Here is a 16,857-nt window from a genome sequence, read left to right on the forward strand (position 1 = left end):
CTACAATCGGGTGGAAGGCGGGGTACACCCTAGACAAGTCGCCACCTCATCGCAGGGCCAACACAGATAGACAGACAACATTCACACTCACATTCACACACTAGGGACCATTTAGTGTTGCCAATCAACCTATCCCCAGGTGCATGTCTTTGGAGGTGGGAGGAAGCCGGAGTACCCGGAGGGAACCCACGCAGTCACGGGGAGAACATGCAAACTCCACACAGAAAGATCCCGAGCCCAGGATTGAACCCAAGACTACTCAGGACCTTCGTATTGTGAGGCAGATGCACCTACCCCCCCTCCACCGTGCTGCCAAAATGATATTACAGTTTGTATAATATTTTTACTTCTGACAGAATACTGTCTCTTCATGGTCTTTGCAGCACGATCGCCTCCTTTCTCACAGCTATTTGTGCGTAAGTGTTCAGTTCAGTTTCAGTTTCAGTTTATTTCGAACACTGTAATGCATCACATGTGCCAGTTTGCGCAAACATTCCAGGTGTGCTAAATACAAACTCAAAAGACAAAAAGACAATATAACAAACATCCATAAACGTGGATGCATACGCAAAAGTGCAATATATTTATCTGTACAGTAATCTATTTATTTATATGTGCACCTTATTGCTCTTTTATCCTGCACTACAACGAGCTAATGCAATGAAATTTCGTTTTTATCTGAACTGTAAAGTTCAAATTTGAATGACAATAAAAAGGAAGTCTAAGTCTAAGTCTAAAAACAGTTTTAGTCTTGATAAATTACATTGCGAGCGCTGAATGACTATATTTGCACCTCCTCTTTCCGGTATTGTGGGCAATCTGATAATCAGCATATATTCCGCATATACACGCTAAACCAGGGGTGTCAAAGTCAATTATTATTAATTATCTATGGCCCCCGGGATTATATTTGATTAGTATTAGAACCGGCCCACAGGCCACAGCCGCCTGCTGCTTTTTTGCACGCACCAATACTCCATCAGTGTTGGCGTTAGGAATTTTCAAAATGGGGTCCCAGGGACTCCATCAAGTCATAAAAATGGGGTCCCACAGTAAATTTTTGGGGTCCCACTTTTTTGTAACTGTTTTAAAAACAAATAATAAATGTATGCATTATCCTGTTATATCTCACATTCTATATTGTGTTTTGAAAAAAGGTTGTCATAAACTTTGCTTAATTAATTTAAAAAAATAATACAAAAGAAAACATTTTTTTATGCATATGTAAATGTATTCAGTTATAAACATTTATTCACTTTCTTCTTTCCTTCATGGATCTAAACCAGTGGTTCTTAACCTTGTTGGAGATACCGAACCCCACCAGTTTCATATGCGCATTCACCGAACCCTTCTTTAGTGAAAAATAAAATGTTTGTTCAAATTCAAGAAAAAGTTATGGTTTTTTTTACTGGTGCACAAAATGAACCGTGCATGAACATCTCCTTGTTCAAGAACAAAACCAACACAGTGCATAAACTCACAACAAATTACACACCTTACACACATTACCATGAATTGATTAACGTGGACCTCGACTTAAACAAGTTGAAAAACGTATTCGGGTGTTACCATTTAGTGGTCAATTGTACGGAATATGTACTGTACTGTGTAAACTGTACTGTGTATTCTCTTCCTTTGCAATCTGCTAGTAAAAGTTTCAATCGATCAATCAAACAACCTGCAAATCAGATGGAAAATTAGAGGGAACATTGTTTGGGGGTATCAATAATACGCGGATAGGGAGAAGTTTTTATTTACACGATAAGTCGGATGTATATCTTTATCTCCGTGGCAGACGCTCCGCCGAACCCCTGAGGTCGACTCACCGAACCCCTAGGGTTCGATCGAACCCAGGTTAAGAACCACTGATCTAAACTTTACCGCTGCCGGTATTTTTTTCTATATTTTTATATTATTTTTTTCAGAAAGTGTTTGTTCTATTTTTGGCCAAAGTAAGACAAAGAAAACAATCTGTAGTTGTCTTTATTTTTTAGTTTTAATACCATGATTTTAATAGTCCAGCGCGCGTGTGCACAGATTTTCCTCCATGCGGTCCCTGAGCTAAAATGAGTTTCACACCCCTGCGCTAAACGGATTGCACGAGCAGAGTAGATCAGCTTTGCGTGTGTTATCAAGTTTTTTTATGTGTTTTAATACACGCAAACCTTTCTCGGGCCCTAAGGCAGTGTCCATATAGATATTGCAGCGTAAGAACAAAAATTTGCAAATTTAAACACAAATTGAGCATTTTAGCAAAATGTAGAAGTTGTGCCAATTTTAAGAACAGTCTTCAAAAAAACTGTCAAGAGCCTAAGAAATATCCTAAATTTTTTAAAAGTTAGAATTGCCTGGTAGTAAATAACATTTAGTCATTTTTCCAAACCTGGTTTTGAAAAAGATAGGTCAGCTTTTATTCAGGTTGGTCTTATATTCTGGTCAATACAGTACCTAAACTTGGGGTGTAAATGCAAGCCAAATCTGGTTTTATAGTTCCAACCCGAAATGTACCGCTTGGTGGCAACATGATTTTTTTAAGATACAAATCCAGTGATTTGCCATTGCTCCCTTTCTATAGCAGTACTTTGGTGTTAGACTTTTAAATGAATACACTCAGTATAATTGAAGTGTGTTCAGATACAACGAGCGTTGGAGATTTTCTAACCTTCTCTCCTCGTCTTCATAGTGCTGACCTGTGCTGGAAGTGTTCTCAATTGAGAAAGCAGCTAATGACTTCAGCAGAAGAAGCTTCAAACAATCCACCGCCTCCACCGTCTCCATCGTGGCCAAGGTTGGCACGTGTTCTGAGCTGCCTGTCAGTCCTTTGGCATCAAGAATCTGTGGAAGTAGATAAAGCATCTTTTTAGTAGCACGGCAATATGCTAACGACGGGATGTTCTGACATTTCAGTTAACATGGCTATTGCTCCAAAGACAGGTTTTTGGGGGAGGTCTGCAGTCACGAAGTCCCCCCAAAACCAGGATCACCATGGTCCGGCTCGGCTATTGTCATTATATAGCGGAAATAATCAATGACTTGTAACGAAATGTTAAACATATACTGCAGTCAAAGTCTGGGCTGCATGCTTGTGGAAGTGTGCAGAACACTTCCACACCTCACCTTTCACGGCGGTGGTCATGCACTAGGGAAAGGAACGGTTTATGAAAAAAATTCACACTGTTCGGTTGACCTAACACAATGTGAAGTTTGAAACTTCGTTTTTTTCTTTATCTTTTTAACACTTAGGGTCTGATTCATTACTAAAGGTATACGCTTACTAAAACCCGTGCAAACCTGATAGCACACGCAAAGCTCATCTACTAAACGTGCGCAAAGTGTATTGCGTCTGTTAAGCAGAGGTGTGGACTCGAGTCACATGACTTGGACTCGAGTCAGACTCGAGTCATGAATTTGATGACTTTAGACTCGACTTGACAAAATGTAAAAAGACTTGCAACTCGACTTAGACTTTAACATCAATGACTTGTGACTTCACTTGGACTTGAGCCTTTTGAATTGACATGACTTGACATGACTTGCTACTTTCCCCAAAACCCAAAGATGAAAAAGTTATTCAGGAGCGCTCCGTATTTTTCATTGTGTACTTGTCTATCAGCGTTGCGTGTGTCAGCTGGTGTGGTCTCAGTACAACAGCCAATCAAATTAGATCTATTTTGTTTTCATCACACAGCATTCATCCAATCAAATTGCAGGACAACCAACGAAGAAGACATGTCCAAACCACACGCCAGTGAACAAAAAATGATACCTAAAATAATTTTGTTTGGGTATAAAAATTACGAGGTGGTCAACACAAAACGGTTTGCAGTATGCAACACATGCGGTTCGAAAATTACTGATGGAGAGGCAACAACTTCCAACTTCGTCCGGCATTTGAAGTTGCACAAAGAACGGTAAGTTTTGAATGTAAGATAACGTTTATTGGCTAAGTAACGTGACTTTTATTTGCTGTGTAGTTAAATCAGTGAGGCTGTAAACTCACTGCTAACGTTATAACGTTATTGCAAACACGGGAATCTGTTGCAGTTCACTACCTTATTCATACTTTTTGTTCAGTGATTTTTTTTAAGCAGGGTTACGTTAGTCAATATATCACACGTAACGTTAGACGGCGGTCAGCAGCACCGCGTATTTTAGCCACCTAAAAAAAGACAAAAATAGTCAAATAAAGGTCAGTTAAAATGTATACTATATTATGAATATGTGTACCGTTTTAGCTAGCTTTCTGACATACTGTTGGTTGTTTACCTCAGTGGTCCCCAACCACCGGGCCGCGGCCCGGTACTGGTCCATGGATCGATTGGTATCGGGCCGCACAAGAAATAATTTTTTTTTTTTTCTTTTTTTAATTAAATCAACATAAAAAACACAAGATACACTTACAAGTAGTGCACCAACCCAAAACAACTCTCTCCCCCCTTTTGTTCTGGGCATTGAACATGAAGACTCTTCCTTCACTGTTCCGAGTGGCCATGAGAGTCTTGGCAGTGCCTGCCTCCAGTGCTCCAGTGGAGCGAGTTTTCAGCCATGGTGGCATCATACTACGCCCCCATCGTGCACAAATGACTGACAGACTCTTGGCTAATTTGGTCTTTTGCAAATGCAATGCAGCATAGGGCCCTGACATATAAAAAGTACAACTTTTTTGTTATGTTCACGTATATGTCATGTTTTTTCAATGTTAACACTTTTGTACAAATAAGTACATTTGCACTTTATTTTTCAATGTGTTTGTTCTGTAAAGGAATGAGTTAATGTTTAAAATGACTGGTTAATAGTGCTATTATAAAGTGCAATGTCAGCACAATTTTCTTTCCTGCAATTTAAAATGCACTTGTTTTAATAAATAAATACAGCGTTTGAAAAGCCTACACAATCTGTGTTAATATATTAGTCTGTGGTTAAAAGGACTTGAAAGGACTCGAAACTCAAAATGCAGGACTTAGGACTTGACTTGAGACTTTCCAGTCTTGACTTTGGACTTGACTCGGGGCTTGCCTGTCTTGACTCGGGACTTGACTCGGACTTGAGGGCAAAGACTTGAGACTTACTTGTGACTTGCAAAACAATGACTTGGTCCCACCTCTGCTGTTAAGTGAGCAGAATAATCCATTTTGCGTCTCTGTCTTCATTAATATGCAGAATATATGTTGATCATCAAAACGCAAGAAAATGCAAATCTAATTATTTAGCACTGGCAATGTGATTTATCAACACTCATCACCGGTTTGCGTTTTATTTAGCACCAGTCAAAAGGACGTGCAAACTGACAGTTCCACACACAGCTGCAGGATCAGTGCTCTTGCTGCACAGACAAATGACACAAATAGAAATATATAAATAATAAATGTCAGTGTTTATCTCATGCCGACAACCCGAACATGTCACTTTAGCTTGTTTGCATTAGCATTATGTTCACTCGGTTTAGTTAAAAAGTACCAATGATTGTCACACACACTCGGAGTGGTGAAATTTGTCCTCTGCATTTGACCCATCCCCTTGTTCACCCCCTGGAAGGTGAGGGGAGCAGTGGGCAGCAGCGGTGCCACGCCCGGGAATCATTTTTGGTGATTTAACCCCCAATTCCAACCCACGATGCCGAGTGCCAAGCAGGGAGGTAATGGGTCCCATTTTTATAGTCTTTGGTATGACTCGGCCGGGATTTGAACTCCCAACCTACCGATCTCCGGGTGGACACTCTAACCACTAGGCCACTGAGTAGGTTTAAGGCTAATAACTACACAAATGGAGTGTCACTGACTACTTTTACAACATGTAATAAAGTAAATAGTTAACAGTGTTGAGACTAACGCGTTACAAAGTAACGCCGTAGTTTATTTTTTATATTCAGTAACTCAGTTACCGTTACTACATGATGCGTTACTGCGTTATTTTACGTTATTTTTTATGTAGTATCGGCTAGAAACAGAAGATCTGAGTGTGTTTTAATGCAGCGCTGCGGTGGAAAAGAAAAGGCGTGCTTTGTGTGGGTGGGGGTGGGCTCCCAGACCGTAGTTGAGGGGCGCAGGGGAGACGTTCCTCCAGGGCCTATGTACTTCCGGGCTAACAGCCTTCACTTTACTCGGAAGTGGATCTTTACAGCTGAGGGTGAATGACGAGGCCGGCGGTTTGTTGCAACTTTGTGACTTTATTGGACGCAGCCATCCACCAAGCTAGAGCACCTGCACGCACTCATTGTCGCCGTTCCCTCACCTCTCTCGCCCACTCACTCACTGACGTAACTCACCTCACATGCTGTCATATATTAAAGGGCCACACACACACACACACATACGCTACTCTCATAACAGCTAACAAGACATCATGGTGAAGCCAGAAGTCGAGTTTCTTAACATGGAGACATTCTCAATACTTTTCTTTTGTCGAGCACAAAGAAAATAAAATTGTAGTTAAATGTAAGTTGTGTCTTGGATCAAAGATCCTATCTACTTAAAGTTAAAGTTAAAGTGCCATTATGTTGCAGCTATTTAAAATAGTTTTGTCAATTTGTTCTGGCCTGAAATAAATTGGCCCTTTGAAACATATCTTTGTCTTTGTGTGTTTTATGTAGAACACATTGCTTTCTGAGTTCAGTGATGCAAATGCATGTCAAGTTGATCAACACATTGTATTATTCTCCAGTGCAATAACAGTACTGAAATGAAGGCTAAAAGGGCATTAATGGGAGCCTTAAAAAAAAAAAAAAAGGGAAAAAAAGTAACTAAATAGTTACTTTTCACAGTAACGCATTACTTTTTGGTGTAAGTAACTGAGTTAGTAACTGAGTTACTTTTGAAATAAAGTAACTAGTAACTGTAACTAGTTACTGGTTTTCAGTAACCAACCCAACACTGATAGTTAATATTTGATGTTATTTACTTTCGTTTCACTGGTGTACTGCCTCCTTTTTTCCACATGTATCCAACAAAGTCAGAGTAGTAAGCAGCGGAGGTCGCCGCCTCGAATCCGGCTTCCTACTCCTCCGTAAATATGTTTAAAAGAATCCGTCTTCTTCTCGTAGCTTCGCGTATCGAAATTAAGTTTGTAAAAAAAACAAAAAAAACAACAACATTAAACTGCATATGATTTAGGGCTATATAAATAAACATTGATTGATTGATTGATATAGTTTAAAGACTACGGCGGAGTAAAAACCCTGCAAGATAGTTTCACTGATCAGCGTTCTTCATCACAAAGATGTCCCACAAAAGTTCCTGCAAGTCAAAAGTTCCTTTTTGTTCTTCTTTCTGTCCATTGTCAAGTTTGTTGTAATAGAAATACACAAAAATTAGAAATAAACAAGTCGTCCCCGAAAAGGTTCTGGGTAGCTTCCAAAAGTCCCACCTTGCAGGCAGGAACTTGGAAAGGTTCTTGAAGAACTTAATCTTCCCGGGTAGTTTTTTGGTGGAAACAAAGGGGGAAATTTATTTACCTGGGTAACTGGCAACGTTCCGGAAAAAGTTACTGCGGTGGAAAAGGGACCACCGGCGGAAAAAAAAAAAGTTTGGCCTCCCCTTCCCCAAAGCCAGCACACATGCAGAAGTCCCTGGTCCACCTGTTGAAGCCATGATTCTCTCTCTCTCTCCAACATCTGCTTTCTGGGACACAAAGGTTCATATAATAACACTTTGACACTTTGGCTGTCCTGCAAAACGAACTGAGAGTCATCAAGACCGGCTTTCCGCTTCTCCTTCCTGCCAAGCAGCACAACTCCAAGGTGATGAGAAAACCTCTCTCTGCGAGGAAATATCCCTTTTCTTCCACTGTCTACACTTCAATACACAACGTGCATCTAATAGGAGGGCATGGTTACAGGTCAAATAGGACAAGACTCAAACAGTAGCAGCTAAGAGAAAGAGTCCCGTATCCTGTTTGCATCCCCAGCTTAGGTTTCTCCTGAGCATTCCAACACTGAGAAGATCTTTTTTCAATTGTGATCTGTGAGCACGGAGAAGCTTTTTGGAAAAGTGGAACTTGACTATTCTCCCAGGAACCTTTTCACCTGCGCTGGACAACGAAAAGGAGAAAGAGGAGGTGCTCCAGGTCGTCTGACTGAACCCAAAAATGTCAAACTACCATAAAGTCACTGCAAGACATCTCTCCCTCGTATTTTTATGACAGAATAACTTCTCCTGAGACACTACTAAAAAATGGATATACTTTAGAGCAGTGCTTTTCAACCACTGTGCCGCGGCACACTAGTGTGCCGTGAGATATTGTCTGGTGTGCCGTGGGAAATTATGCAACTTCACCTAATTCAGGGGTCGGCAACCCGCGGCTCTAGAGCCGCATGCGGCTCTTTAGCGCCGCCCTAGTGGCTCTCTCGAGCTTTTTCAGAAATGTATGAAAAATGGAAAAAGATGAGGGGAAAACAATCTATTTTTTGTTTTAATATGGTTTCTGTAGGAGGACAAACATGACACAAACCTCCCTAATTGTTATAAAGCACACTGTTTATATTAAACATGCTTCACTGATTCGAGTATTTGGCGAGCACTGTTTTGTACTACTAATTTTGGCGGTCCTTGAACTCACCATAGTTTGTTCACATGTATAACTTTCTAGGACGTGTTTTATGCCACTTCTTTTTCTGTCTCATTTTGTCCACCAAACTTTTAAGGTTGTGCATGAAAGGTGAGTTTTGTTGATGTTATTGACTTGTTGGAGTGCTAATCAGACATATTTGGTCACTGCATGACTGCAAGCTAATCGATGCTAACATGCTATTTAGGCTACTATATGTACATATTGCATCATAATGCCTCATTTGTAGCTATATTTGAGGTCATTTAGTTTCCTTTAAGTCCTCTTAATTCAATTTATATCTCATGACACACTATCTGTATGTAATATGGCTTTTAATTTTTTGCGGCTCCAGACAGATTTTTTTTTGTATTTTTGGTCCAATATGGCTCTTTCAACATTTTGGGTTGCCGACCCCTGACCTAATTGGTCCAAAAAATATTTTTTGCAAATCAATAATTATAATCTGCAAATAATGTGCCGTTGCTTAGTGTCTGTGCTGTGTAAAACTCGGCAGGGTAACCACGTAATTCTCCATGTCAGTAGATGGCAGCAGTTAGTTAATTGCTTTGTAAAAGTCGGAATGTGTCGGGTGAGACAAGGATGGTTTGTTGTGATCCCAATATGCAGACCACATCGGGAGGCAGTGTGCAGGTAAAAAGGTATGTAATGCTTTAACCAAAAATTAACGAAAGGGAAAGGCAATGGCTATGCAAAACGAAAGTAAAACTGCACTGGCTACAAAGTAAACAGAAAAAGAATGCTGGACGACAGCAAAAACTTACAGCGTCCACAAAGTACATCCGTACATGACATGACAATCAACAATGTCCACACAAAGAAGGATAACAACAACTTACCGGTACTGTAATTAGCCTTGCTTGCTAACACAAAGCAGGTGTGGGGAATAGCGCTCAAAGGAAGACATGAAACTGCTACAGGAAAACACCAACAAAACAGGAAAAGCCACCAAAATAACAGCGCAAGACAAGAACTGAAACACTACACACAGGAAAACACCAACAAACTCAAAATAAGGCACAACGACTTGGTGGAGTTTCATTTTTTAACATTTTCTGCTGGTGGTGTGCCTCCGGATTTTTTGATGAGATAAATGTGCCTTGTAGAGAAAGGGTTTTCCGGGCCAAGGACCCCCAAAGTGATTGACAGATGGAGCAGGGATCCTCTACATCAGGGGTTTCAAACTCATTTTAGATCGGGGGCCACATGGAGAAAAATCTACTCCTAAGTAGGCCAGACTGATAAAATCTCGGCACAATAACTTAAAAATAAAGACAACTTTAGATTGTTGTCTTTCTTTAAAAAATTATGTTGTTTTGTTTACACTTACCGTATTTTCCGCACTATAAGGCGCAACGGATTATGAGGCGCACCTTCAATGAATGGCATATTTCAAAACATTGTTCATATATAAGGCGCACCGGATTATAAGGCGCACCTATGCATCCATTAGATGGAGCTGCAGCTCTTAGCTTTGTATGGATTCATTGATCGTTTACAAACGGAGTCAAAGCGCCACAGCCAGCTTCATAACAACCCGTTCGGTAACTCGGCGGCAACCACGAGAAAGATGGAGGCGAGTCATCCAGACATGCCCGTGTCTCTTCTTCTTGTACATGTACAGACGCTTGTGGAAATCACACATGAATACCCTTAAGAGAAGGAAACGGGCGATTGCAACTATTTCGGATACAACACATCTCAGACGGCAACATAGCAATGTTGAGCAACGGTTTTGGATAAGGCCTGGAAAAACAGCAGCCTGGTGGGATATGTTTGTCAACAAGTGTGTTGTTGTCGGAGGAATGGCAAGAGAACTTTCGAATGTCCAGGTCAGCTGTGATTCTACTTCGTGAAAAACTTTGTCCATTTGTCGAAGGAGAGACAACGAGAATGCGGGCTCCCGTGGACGAGGGAAGACTACGAAAAATAGCGAATGCATTTGGACTGGCAAAGCAGACTATCAGTTATTGCCCTCGATGTATGTCGAGCGATTACTCAACGTCTAGTTTTGTACTCCATAACTATTGTGAAGCCATGAAGTGGTTGCGGCCGTCAAGTACGACCACCAATTTCAGCCTACAAGCACAGTGTCCTGACCAGATATCTAGATCCCTAGCTTGATTGTTGTAAAATGTTCTTTATCACATTGTTTACTTCCAAACGTCCATTAAAGGGGAACATTATCACCAGACCTATAAGCGTCAATATATACCTTGATGTTGCAGAAAAAAGACCATATATTTTTTTAACCGATTTCCGAACTCTAAATGGGTGAATTTTGGCGAATTAAACGCCTTTCTAATATTCGCTCTCGGAGCGATGACATCACGTTGTGACTTCACATCGGGAAGCAATCCGCCATTTTCTCAAACACCGAGTCAAATCAGCTCTGTTATTTTCCGTTTTTTCGACTGCTTTCCGTACCTTGGAGACATCATGCCTCGTGGGTGTGTTGTCGGAGGGTGTAACAACACGAACAGGGACGGATTCAAGTTGCACCAGTGGCCCAAAGATGCGAAAGTGGCAAGAAATTGGACGTTTGTTCCGCACACTTTACCGACGAAAGCTATGCTACGACAGAGATGGCAAGAATGTGTGGATATCCTGCGACACTCAAAGCAGATGCATTTCCAACGATAAAGTCAAAGAAATCTGCCGCCAGACCCCCATTGAATCTGCCGGAGTGTGTGAGCAATTCAGGGACAAAGGACCTCGGTAGCACGGCAAGCAATGGCGGCAGTTTGTTCCCGCAGACGAGCGAGCTAAACCCCCTGGATGTCTTGGCTCACACCGTCCCTTAAACTGGACAGATCAGCTTTCAGGAAAAGAGCGCGGATGAGGGTATGTCTACAGAATATATTAATTGATGAAAATTGGGCTGTCTGCACTCTCAAAGTGCATGTTGTTGCCAAATGTATTTCATATGCTGTAAACCTAGTTCATAGTTGTTAGTTTCCTTTAATGCCAAACAAACACATACCAATCGTTGGTTAGAAAGCGATCGCCGAATTCGTCCTCGCTTTCTCCCGTGTCGCTGGCTGTCGTGTCGTTTTCGTCGGTTTCGCTTGCATACGGTTCAAACCGATATGGCTCAATAGCTTCAGTTTCTTCTTCAATTTTGTTTTCGCTACCTGCCTCCAAACTACAACCATCCGTTTCAATACATTCGTAATCTGTTGAATCGCTTAAGCCGCTGAAATCCGAGTCTGAATCCGAGCTAATGTCGCTATAGCTTGCTGTTCTTTCCGCCATGTTTGTTTGTGTTGGCTTCACTATGTGACCTCACAGGAAAATGGACGGGTGTTTATAACGATGGTTAAAATCAGGCACTTTGAAGCTTTTTTTAGGGATATTGCGTGATGGGTAAAATTTTGAAAAAAACTTCGAAAAATATAATAAGCCACTGGGAACTGATTTTTAATGGTTTTATCCATTCTGAAATTGTGATAATGTTCCCCTTTAAAGATATGATTCATGTATGATGGCTCAGGTGTGATTCACTACAACAGTCTAACAGCTGCTGATGGTAAGGCAAGCAAGGTTTACTGTTAAAAGAAATGTGGCAATAGGCTACGTTGAAACACAGGGTAAGGATACACTTCCGGATCAGAGGTGGCGCACATTTTTTTTTTTGCGCATGCGTACTAGGTCGCGTTGCGCCGGTGGACGGAGGGGAGAGGGGGTCTTAAACCCTCTCCTTCGTGGAGAGGGGGGTCACAGATTCGGTGACCACAGATGATTCGCTAGCTGTCCACAGTCAGGACCCAGGGTGTACCACTCATCTGTGCATCAGTTGGGGACGTGTCTGCGCTGCTGACCTTTCTCCACTCAAGATGATCTTCTGCTGGCCCCACTATGGACTGGACTCTCACAATGTTATGCTAGATCTACTCGACGTCCATTGCACCGGTTGCTCTGTGGTCCCCTCCAAGGTTTCTCATTGTTATCCCATTGGGTTGAGTTATTTCTTGCCCTGATATGGGATCTGAGCCGAGGATGTCGTTGTGGCTTGTGCAGCCCTTTGAGACACTCGTGATTTAGGGCTATATAAGTAAACATTGATCGATTGATTGATTAAACGGTGGCATTGTTGTGTGTGGACAGGGATAAGGTTATGTGGGATTTACCCTAGATAGTGTAAATGGGGCCGGAGAAGATGGCTCACTGAGTTCAGCTAATTCTACTGGTTGACACGCTCAGGTGTCTTTCCTCCTGTTTGAAGCGAGAGACAAACAAACGGGAGGTTCAACAATTCTGATTGGCAAACATGTCTGTCACTCAAATGCCGGTGACCCTGCAACTGACTCATTTTTTTTTTTTTAAACAGGGTGGTTTTTGAGCTTCTACTGTGCTGCCCGTGTCAGGTTTAGGTTGCGATACCTCAAAAAGCACCGTGGGGGTCAGGGATTTGTCGGACGAGCTCCCTAAGCAAACATCACGAGTTTGATCATGAACCTCTTTTCTTGTGCGGGTGTGTTTGTGTGATGACGTTGGTTAAAGTTCAGGTTGGGTTAAGGTGAGGATTAAATCTTGAGGAAATGAACGGAGGTCAGTGTAATGTGTTCTGAACTGATGGGTGTGTGTGTGTGTGTGTGTGTGTGTGTGTGTGTGTGTGTGCGTGTGTGTGTGTGCGTGTGTGTGTGTGTGTGTGTGTGTGTGTAGGGGATGTAAATCACCCTGTCCAAAGTGATCACTGTGAAAACATCCTGTGTGCATGCTGTGAACCCGCCCCCTCACACACACACACACACACACACACACACACACGCACGCACACAGACACACACACACACACACACACATATGCAAAAGCTATGATGCAAGCTGAGTAGTTCAAGTGAAGGGGAAAACAAGCCATCTAATCTTTCAGTTATATTTTCTGTTCTTTTCAAAATGGTCAACTCTGCTTACTTTATTCGCTTCCATCGTCCTGCACCTCTGAAACTGCCGTGTCATGCAGCAGGCAGCCCAAGAGTGTTGCTCCGGTCCACAGCTAAATATAACACACACACACACAGAGAGACATCTGTTAGAAAGACACTTTGCAAATCATGCAGATGAGTGTTATGCAAACTTCAAATGGTTGTGAAAAGTCTTTAGAGGTGGAGTTTTCGGTACTTTACATTATAACTACAGTATCACAATACGAGAAGCGCTTCGAGACAAATATGTCTTAATGTGGTTGGATTTTGCAGTAGTGTAAGTGTAGTAATACATTATTTATTATTTATTTTTCTTATTTTTTTGCAGAAGTACAGTAGTTCTTAGGGACGAGATAGTGTACTGAAGAAAGCCCTCCCATGCTTTGATCTACTTTCTATGTGTTCTATATGTTTGTTTATTCTTTAAATGTTTTATATTTTATATTGAATTTTATTAAATAATTTTTTGCAGCTATTTTTGGTTGTCGACTGGTTTAATTTTAGGACTAGTTACATTTTTGACGTGGTTCGATTTACTTTGTGAATGCTATTAATTTGCTTTTAATGTGTTTATACTTTACAGAATTGTATTCCATTCCCTTTTCCTCATCATTGTAATAAAAGTAACAATAAATAATTACTAGTATAATTTTAAGTTCTTCTATATTTCAGTTCAGTTCATTTTATTTCGGACATGCATACCGGATGACAACTGTGCACAAACTAAGGTTGACAGTTTATCTTTCAACATGTCCAAAAGGAGTAGGAAGAAGCAGAGCTTATTAAATCCCACCCCTTCTCAACATAACAATTCCCAGAGCAAATGTTGTCCAATCCTTGTGTTCAGTATACACCAAAAGTTTTTTACACAATTCGATCTCAAGGAAGAACCGTCAGGACGCAACGTGAGCATAACCCCGCCTTCACAGATGAACCCAAACCCTAAATTGTTGCTTTTTTTCTTTTATTAATCTTATTTATTTTTAACATATTTTAGTATTATAGATTATTGTAATTTTTTTAATTACTTGTCTCTATTTTCAATATTTTATTTCATACATTTTATATACATTTTTCAAGTAAATTTGGTTCGGCGTTTTTTTTTTAATTTTATTTCTCCTTTTAAATTTTGTTTGTTGCAGTTTTTTGTTATATCATTCATTAATATTGTTTTTTGTCATAGTTTGGAGGCTCTGTCATTGTCACTTATATTGTTGCTATTTTTAGTTATTTAGTTTTTAGTTAAGCATTTTTTTAATCTTATCTATTTTTTGTAGGATTTTTAAAATGTTTGTGTTCTTTTGTGTGTTAGTAGTACAGTAGTAGTATAGCACTTTAGTAATTAAAAACTTGTTATTTAAGATATGTTTTATTTTCATATCAGTTTTTGGAATAATATGCACAGCAAATTGTAGGTAGTGTAGCAATAGACAGAGCTATTTCTAATATTTTAGCTATGGATTACCTGGCCTAACAGGGATAATATCCGTAACATATTAACAAGCTCTCAGTGCAAAACATAAATATGACATTGATCAGGTGAATGTCTAATAAATTAGAAAAGAAAGTCAGAATGTCACCTAAAAATGTGTCCTCCTTGCTTAAAAGGCAGTTTGTGGCTGTCAGTGGCGTCCAAAAATAGTGGAGTGCTTTGATGGCTGCCAAAGTGCAGTCAAGTCATGGGTCAATAGGTCACACAGCAACAGGTTGCTAAAGGCCACGCTGCATGGGAGAGACACAGAAAGAAAGAAAGCAGCAGGGTAACGACAAATGCTTATCGCTTGACCGCCCTCGTGTCGACGGCGCCATCTCAGACTGTCGCCACCTTGAGTGACACACATCAACGGCAGAGGTGGTGGAGGAGGTGGAAGAGGAGGCGGAGGAGGAGGGGTTGAAGGTGGGGTGAGGAAGCAGGAGGTGTGAGGGAGAATCGTAAAGCTGCTTGGACAGCAACAAATACAAAAAACGTGGCCATGGTGGTAAATACACTGTTTTTAAAGGCACTACTGAATTACTCATGAAACTACAATTAAAATAAAGGCCATATTATTCGATTTTTATTTTATTTTATATATATACATATATGTGTGTGTGTGTTTATATATATATATATATATATATATATATATATATATATGTATTATATATATACACACACACACACATATATATATATGTATACATATATATATATGTATTATATATACACACACACACACACATTATATATATATATATATATATATATATATATATATATATATATATATATATATATATACCAGTGACGTGCGGTCACTGGAGGCAAGAAAAAATGTAAAGAAAAAAAATTTAAAAAGAAAAGAAAGTTTATTAAATTGTTATATGTATTCAGTGATTATACTATAAAGTTATTTTCCATTTAACTTCACCAGTTTTAGATTATTTTTATTCAAAATCGCTGAATTTTCACATTTGCCGTTCAAATACTGATTTGATCAGCAGCCAGTTGAGGCACGTCACTCAGTGCCTCAACATGGATTGCGCAATGACTCGGCTAACTGCTGGCCTGCTGTGCAGTGACACCGTATTGCTATATGAATTATATTATACATTTCCATAGTTTAGTTAGCTGAGGTATTTAATGTACAGTGTATTTTGTCAACAACTGTATATGTGTAACGTATTTATTGTGCTGAGCAATCATAAAACTGCTGCGAAGACGCACTGGCTGATGCTCGCAGTAATCCCGCCTCCTGGTGCCGGTTAATGCACCCCCCGACGGGAGCGCCACACCAACCAAAGCCACACCCAAACCCTCCACGTGCAAGACCGAATCCACCCAATAAAACTTAACAAGAAGCCAAAAAGTGCAAAAACAACAATGCTCGCGCCGGAGGAGCCGTACGTGAACGACTGCAGGGACACAACATTAGGTACACCTGCAGACTGCAGCACGGATTTCATATTTCATTCATTCACAACTCCTCCAACACCAACACCACTGTTCCCGCACTTATAAGTAAAGGTAAGACCATAATACAATTTTTTTAATTAAATGTGCTTTTTTGTGTGCTACAGTTTATATGTATAAAGTTAAAGTTAAGTTAAAGTACCAATGATTGTCACACACACACTAGGTGTGGTGAAATGTGTCCTCTGCATTTGACCCATCCCCTTGTTCACCCCCTGGGAGGTGAGGGGAGCAGTGGGCAGCAACGGCGCCACGCCCGGGAATCATTTTTGGCGATTTAACCCCCAATTCCAACCCTTGATGCTGAGTGCCAAGCAGGGAAGAATGCTGGTATGTGCTTTTAAACATAACCCGTTAACTGCTGCCAATCAAATGGTGAATAAGATACTCTTTATGGTTCATATGTTTGTAAATCTG

At 40.5% G+C, this 16,857-nt stretch overlaps 1 long non-coding RNA gene across 2 annotated transcripts in view; it reads right to left on the minus strand.

Moving 5' to 3' along the window:
- Positions 1 to 1,896: 1,896 nt before the first annotated feature.
- The window catches only part of LOC133607143 (uncharacterized), a 117,595-nt gene continuing 102,634 nt past the window's right edge, over positions 1,897 to 16,857 (minus strand). The window contains exons 2-5 of one of the 2 annotated variants that reach the window (XR_009815383.1): positions 15,068 to 15,209; positions 13,477 to 13,558; positions 7,451 to 7,616; positions 1,897 to 2,835 (exon numbers count right to left, since the gene is read on the minus strand). This is a non-coding gene — a long non-coding RNA (uncharacterized lncRNA). The remainder of the gene's footprint in view (positions 2,836 to 7,450; positions 7,617 to 13,476; positions 13,559 to 15,067; positions 15,210 to 16,857) is intronic. The other variant, XR_009815382.1, reaches the window with a different exon arrangement.

Source organism: Nerophis lumbriciformis, linkage group LG09, assembly GCF_033978685.3.
Source record: "Nerophis lumbriciformis linkage group LG09, RoL_Nlum_v2.1, whole genome shotgun sequence".
In the NCBI taxonomy this organism is placed as follows: domain Eukaryota; kingdom Metazoa; phylum Chordata; class Actinopteri; order Syngnathiformes; family Syngnathidae; genus Nerophis; species Nerophis lumbriciformis.